Below are 7,566 nucleotides of genomic sequence, written 5' to 3'. Positions count from 1 at the left end.
ACCCTGAAGTATGGCGTCTCTCTCATGTGGAGAACATACCTTATATGTCAACAGGTCCATTGGATAGAGTGTTGGGCCTAGAGTCAGGATGACTTGAATCCAAATCTGGCCTCAGACACTTACTAGCTGTGTGACTTAAGTCACTTAACCCTATTTGCCTCAGTTTCCTCTTCTATAAAATGTGCTGGAGAGGGAAATGGCAAACCACTCCATTATCTTTGCCAAGAAAACCCTAATTGGGGTAATGAAATCAGACGTATCTGAACAATAACAACAGCAAAACAAAGGTGCGATCCCTTCAGTCCCTATTCCCAAAGAAACATGGGCGGAGATGGGGATTTTCCCAAAGGTAATGTACACATCGTGCTTCTTGCCTGCTTCAGCAGGTGGGAGTATTGGGATGGAATGGAGAAATATCTGCTCTGACATCCACATACATGATCTGTATCCCATCTCTCAGCCCTATCCTCTGCATAGCATCTCCAGGTCATCCTGGCTCCCACATTCCCAGCTGAGCTCAGGAATTACTCATACTTGAAACACGCTTGCTTTAAGGAACCAGCTCTAAATTTCTAATCATTACCAGAATCATTCAAATGCCCTGCACCATCTCTTTCATGGCTCCTCTTCCCAGAAGTCCTTCTTCCCTCTCCTTTGCTCATGTGCCTGTCCCATGGTGCTACATGAAAAGTTCTCTCTCTTTTTTTTTTTAGGCAATTGGGGTTAAGTGACTTGCCCAGGGTCACACAGCTAGTAAGTGTCAAGTGTTTGGTCTGAGGCCAAATTTGAACCCAGGTGCTCTTGACTTCAGGGCTGGTGCTCTATCCACTGCATCACCTGGCTGCCCCATGCAGAGTCCTCTTTACTCGTTTCATAGGATACTTAGCTGCCTTTTTGACTGCTGAGGTCTTTTCCTACTGGTATATGTCCTCCACGTGGGAAAAAACAGGTGGATTAGCAGGTGTCAATAATTCCTCCTTCTGGAAGATGCAAAGTCTTAAGTATCAATTTTAGGCCCAAGCCCAGGGACACAAAAGCCTCCTTCAAGTCCAGGTCCCAACATCCGTCGCTCTATCTCCCAGGGTCCTCTGCATCCCAAACTCCTTCTCCAGGGTCCGTTGCTTCTTCACTCATGCCCCCTACATAATGGGTCCAGAGGAGGAATCATGCTCTCCTTGCTCCCTGTCTCCAAACTCTTCCTTTGCCACCATCACTCATCAACCTCTCTTCCCTTGAGCTTGACTCTATCCATTTCTGTCATCCATCCAGACCCTTGTTGTTAGGATCCACTGGCCTGCAGTTCACTCGTTTTCCTTTCTTAAAGATTTCAGACCCATTGCACTGTCTTCGTCTCCAAACTCATACCTGGGCGCTCTGTGCCTCCTCTAACACTCTGGCCTCCTATTTCCATTCTACTTCAGCCATCTACAGAGATGGTGTTACCTTACATCTCACCATTGGCCACAACTACTGCCTCTATGCTCCCAAACTCTGAAATTCCCCTCCTTGATCACCTCCTGTCCTCCCTCCCACACCTTACTCCTCTTAAACTTAATTCTTACTCCTCATTACAACATCCAGTCCTTCTATTCCTTCCTGTTCTCCCAATCTGACACCCCTGTTCTGGTCTCCCTTTCTTCTTTTCAGATTCTTACCCTATAGTTGACCACACCAACTCAATGCTATCCTCCACCCTTGACTCTCTTCTGCCCCTGACCTACCATTGTTCATACCTTGACAATCCTCACCCTAAATTATCCCCTACCATTCTTCTAAGAGTTTCTTAGGGATCTTATATCTCCTCTAAGAAGGCTCCCTGACCACCTTAGCCCCCAGGACAAGGTGATGTCTCCCTCTCCAGAACTCCTACACCAAGAATTGTCTGTATCCTCCCAGTTTGCACCATCCCTGCTCCAAGTACATGCTCTGCCCACAGTGAATTCTCCCAAAATTCCTGTTGAACACATGAGCCTTTTTACCCCCTGTGGAGCTCCCCAGCACTTTCAGTCTTTCTACTCTCCTGTCACTCATAAGTTATAGGAGGCAGCAAGATACAGCAGAAGGAACCTTGAGTTACCTGGGGCTCAAGAGGTCTGAGTTGGGGTGCAGCTAGGTGGCTCAGTGGATAGAGCACCAGCCCTGAAGTCAGGAGGACCTGAGTTCAAATCCAGCCTCAGACCAAACACTTGACACTTACTAGCTGTGTGACCCTGGGCAAGTCATTTAACCCTAATTGCCTAAAAAAAAAAAGAGGTCTGAGTTGGAATCTGAGCTATGCCTGTGGGTCAAGTCATCTAACAACCTCTTGGACCTCAGTTTCCTCATCTGTAAAATGAGCATGATGTTGCCTGTACTACAGTACCTCCTTCACAAGGTTGTTGGGAAGAAATAGCTTTGTAAGCTTTAAAGCTACATAGAAATGTTGCTTTTTTTATCAGGCAAGATCCAGAGAATAAAAAAGAAAAGAAGCAAGAGAGCAAGAAAATACAGTCATGTGAAGGGAGGGGAGCAAAGAAGAAGAGAGATCAGAGCACAAACATTATGGAGCAGAGACAAGAAACATTAGTTTATAATTATGTTGGGGTGAATAAATAGGAGCAGAAGCCTCTTTTAGGAGAAGGCTTGTATAGGAAAATAATAAAGGGACGAGAGACTAAACAATCCCAGGAGTTTGGCCTCGGGCAGACAAGCGATGCCATCAGCAGAGCAAACAGAATATTGACATGTGGAGCTGGGAGCTGGACAAAGACCAGACAGTGAGTACATCACTAGCCTTCACTGGACATGGGTTGTGGGCCCAGAGGGTGGCACGGGATTTCACCATAGGTGGGTTTCCTGGCCCAAGACTGCTAACAACTTTTATACACAATCAGGAAGGGGTAGGAAACCTGGACAGCCCCGAAGGCTGAAGATGATGAGCAAGGCTTCCAAGTCATGAGATGCCCAACCCAGGGGCATAAGCTCCCAGGGCCAGGAAGGCTGCCTGGATAGGCATACTGGGGAAGGGGGTGAAGGGTGGCAGGCGAGCCTCACCATGTAGCAAAGGTAGATCACTGATGGGAAAATAATCCAAACCAGATTTTGAACAATTGCATTCCAACTCTGGCATAAGACTCTGGTGGCCCTCCTTCCAGAAGGCATTTGCCCATTGTGTTAGACAGGCTCAGGATGAATAGAACCTTTAGAGCTGGAAGTTAATAGCGTTCAACCTCATCTTTTTTTTTTTTTTAAAACAAGTGAGGAAGGTAAAACCCAGGACGGTCACATGACTTCCCCAGGTCATACAGGTAGTAGCATGACCCCAAACTTCAACAAAAGGCTAGTAACCCTCAGGAAACATAATATGGTAGAAAATTCACTGGATTTAGAGTCAGAAGAACTGAGTTTGATTCTGAGTGATCTTAGGCAAGTTATAATTACCCCTCTCAACCTTAATTTCCTTATATGTAAATCGAAGGGCTTAGACAATATGGCTTCTGAGGTCCCCTTCTGGTTCTTGACCCTATAATGACCCTATCACCTATGAACCTGAGAGATTATCTAATGGAAACTCCTCACTTTACGGAGAAGTAAGTTAAGTAAAATAAGTAAATAAAGTAAGTAAATTAAGAAGTAAATACAGAGGCCCAGGAAGGTCACATGACTTGACCTAAATGACACAGACAACCCAGGTCCTCTGACTCTCCAGTTAATGTCCCTTCCCCCATACCACAATGGTTTCTTTACTTCCAGTTCCAAGACCTATGAACCCTGGAACAATACTTTGACTCTTTGGAAGAACCACATTTTTTTTTGGTTTTGAATTAACTTTTATTTGCATTCTAATGTCATATTTACTCCCATGCCATGAGCTTTTGTTTCTTCAGTTTCTTCTGGAATATCCCTTTCTTTTGAACAACTTCCTCTTCTGGTTTAGGAACAATTTGTTCCTTTTCAGTAAGGATCATCTCAATACGGCAAGAGGAGCTCATGTATGGGTTGATTCGACCATGAGCCCTGTAAGAACGCCGTCGCATTTTGGGAGCCTTGTTAACCTGGTTATGCTCAATGACAAGAGAATCCACATCCAAACCTTTCAGTTCTGCTTTACTCTCTGCATTTTTAAGCATATGGAGCAAGAATTCGGCACTGTTTTTAAGCCAACAATCCTGTGTCCAACTCCACTGCTTAGCCTGGGCATACCTGCCCACTCCACCGTTATACCTCCAGAAGGGAACACATTGTTTCTTTAATGGGACATTTTTCAAATACTTGATAGCTTTCTGGATGTGCATGCCCTTGATAGCTTGGGCTGTTTCATGGGTGTTCTTGAAGTGGACCCAGAGATTTGAACCCCTTGACTTGCATGATTTTGTGGGGTTCTCTGGATCAAGAGAGTACCTCACCATTTTAAATGATTACCTAGGACAGGTCAAGGGAAGAGCAAGAACCACATTTTCATCAGGGTGGGTGCCCCCCACCCAAAAGCAGATCAAAGTTCTTCTAAAAGTTATGAAGCCCTTAGAATGAATCACCTAGGTAGAGGAGCCCTCTCCACAATCCACGGTCAACCAAGAGACACCTCCACACCAGGATGAGAGATAGGAAGAGTACTACAATGGAGGTTCAGGAATTCTATTGGAAACAAACCAATTCCATTTGACACATCCATCTCTGTAAGGCCATGCTGTGTACAGGTCTTGTCCCTGCATTGTACTCAGCAGAAACGTAGAGGAAAGTGCATCAAATGGACCAGAGAACAGAAGGAAAGGGTGGACTATAACAGCAATTCAGATAACTTCCTAGAGAAGATAGGGACCATCTTGAAAGATAGATGGGCCAAGAGAGAACATTCTAGGCAGAGGAAACGGATCAAGAAAACACAGAAGCAGGAGATGTCATGCCATGTTCAGGAAATAGCATCATCCCAAGGGAACCTGAATTAGGTTGACAAAGAATGGCCAAATTGGGAGGCAGGTAGAGGATTCCTTAGGGAACCTGCTTTAAGGAAAAAGAATTTTTTTTAAATTAGCAGATAGATCATCAATGGGTTCTCAAGTGAATCTGAAGTTTGCAGAGAAGACGAAAAAGAAGGAGGAGGAGGAAGAAGAAGAAGAGGAGAAGAGGTGAAGAATCAAACAGGTAAAGGTTCAAAGGCTTGGAGAAGAAAAGCCTGAGAGCTGGAGGAGAGAGGATGAAACAACCAGTGTTTACATGACCTTGGTAAATTCTTCTACCTTTCTGAGACTCAATCACCTCATCTGTAAAATGTTGGTAATAATTCTTGCATCTGATTGTGAAAATCAAATGAGATCATGTGTAATAGGTGTTTCATAAGGGTTTGCTAATTGATCCTTGAAGGACCGCTAGGTAGCTCAGTGAATAAAGCGCTGGGCCTGGAGTCAGGAGGACCTGAGTTCAAATCCAACCTCAGACACTTACTAGCTATGTGACCCTGGGAAAGTCCCTTAACCCCAACTGCCTCAAAAAGAAAAGAAAAAAGAAATCACCTTAGCGATGATGCAAAGTAAATCATGATAGATTTAGGGTTAGAGGCCTTGGGTTAAAATCCTGGCTCTGCCACTAGATAACTTGTGTGGTGAGTCATTTAACTTCTCCTAGGCCTCAGTTTCCTCACCTGTTAAATGAGGGAGTTGGATCATCTGACCTTTGAAGTCCCTATCTAGATCAGAGATCCTATAATCTAATATACATTTTAAAAAATAGACAACCTGGCAAAGAATTGGAAGTTGAGGGGCTGCCTCTCAGTTGGGGAATGGCTGAATAAGTTGTGGCACATGATTGTAATGGAAATACTATTATGCTATAAGAAATGATGAGCAGAATGCTCTAAGAAAAACCTGGGAAGATTTACATGAACTGATGCAGAGTGAAGTGAGCAGAACCAGGAGAACTTTGTACACAGTAACAGAAACATTGTGCGATGATGATCAACTGTGAATGACTTAGCTATTCTCAGCAATACAATGATCCAAGACAATACTGAAGAACCCATGATGAAAAATGCTATCCATCTCCAGAGAAAGAATTGATGGAGTCTGAGTGTGGATCAAAACATAGTATTTTTCACTTTATTTTTTGTGGGGGTTTTTTTGGTCTGCATCTTCTTTCACAACATGGCTAAAATATGGAAATATGTTTGCATGATTGCACATATATATCCTACTGTCCCAGTGAAGGGGGAAAAGAGAGAAGAAGGGAGAGAATTTGTAACTCAATATTTTTAAGTGAATATTAAAAATTGTCTTTACATACAATTGGGGAAAAATAAAATATTATTCAAAGAAAAAATAGATAACCCAATCCCTCAATTTACAGATGAGGAAACTGAGGTACAGAAGTAATAGAAAAGGACCTTACAGGTCACTTACTTAAATATAGTAAGTTCCCATCTCTAGTTCCTTCCCTTCCACCACTCTACCTCTTGTGACAGATCACACAGCTCAGAGCTGCAAGGGACCTTTGGCCTGTGTAGACCAACCTATACTTAAGTAGTGGCTTAGTGGTTAGAGAACTGACCTTAGAGCCAGGTAGATCTGAGTTCAAGTCCTGCCACTGTCACCTACTGGCTGAATGAGTCCCTTAACCTCTCGGTGATCTAGACAACTCCCTAAGATTATAAATTGAAGAGAAGGTGCCCACCAGCATTGGTAGGAGGAGTTAAGTCACCCTCTCAAACCAAAGAAATCACAATTCTGTTTCCTGTCCCCTTTAAGGCATTCCTGACAATCATTCATCTAGGTAGATGGTTTAGGGATAGCCTGCTGAGCTTTGAATCAGGAAGATCTGAGTTCTAATCCTGCCTCAGATACTTAGTAGTTGTATGACCTTCAACAAGTCACTTAAATTCAGCCTCAGTTTCCCTATCTGTAAAAGGGGGATAATAATAGTATTTCTTCACAGAACAGTTGTGAGGATCACATAAAATGATTTATCTATATAAGTAGCCATCTTCAAACCCTAAAGTTCTATACCATAATAATAATAATAATAGCTAACATTTATATAGCACTTACTATATGCCTGGCACTGTGCTAAGCACCTTATAATTATGATCTCATTTGATCCTCACAACAACGATGAGAGGTAGGTACTATTTATTATTATCCTCATTTTGCAGATGAGGAAACTGAGGCAGAAGTTAAGTGACTTGCCCAGGGTCATACAACTAGTGTTATTGTTGTTATTATTACTATCATCATTCAGCCTTTGCTTTAAGACTTCTAATCAGGAGAAACCCATTACCTTCGGCCGACAGCCTATGCCACTTTTGAATAGTTTGCTCCTTATATCAAACCCAAACCTGCACCTGCAGCTTCCACCCCTAGCTCTAAATTCTTCCCTCTGGGGCCAAGCCCAGTTAGTCCACTTGATACAAAGTTCCCCTGGCTCTACATGTCCCCACAATAGTCAGGAAGGGCCTGCACTGCTCAGGGACTGTCTACCCCATCAGATTGGGGGGAGTAGGCGGTGGTGACAGAAGGTGCCCAAGGTGGGAAGGACACAGGGCAGAGAGGCAGCTAGTCAGAGGGAGCTAGCTTTTGGCAAGGAGGGAAGGTTAGAGAA

The 7,566-nt window shown here is 43.6% G+C and overlaps 1 pseudogene; it reads right to left on the bottom strand.

The window, feature by feature from the left end:
* Positions 1 to 3,833: 3,833 nt before the first annotated feature.
* On the bottom strand, positions 3,834 to 4,422 carry LOC114025109 (annotated as a pseudogene).
* Positions 4,423 to 7,566: the final 3,144 nt, after the last annotated feature.

Source organism: Vombatus ursinus, unplaced genomic scaffold, assembly GCF_900497805.2.
Source record: "Vombatus ursinus unplaced genomic scaffold, bare-nosed wombat genome assembly UNPS02014826.1, whole genome shotgun sequence".
In the NCBI taxonomy this organism is placed as follows: domain Eukaryota; kingdom Metazoa; phylum Chordata; class Mammalia; order Diprotodontia; family Vombatidae; genus Vombatus; species Vombatus ursinus.
This window is presented reverse-complemented; position numbering and strand designations above follow the sequence as displayed.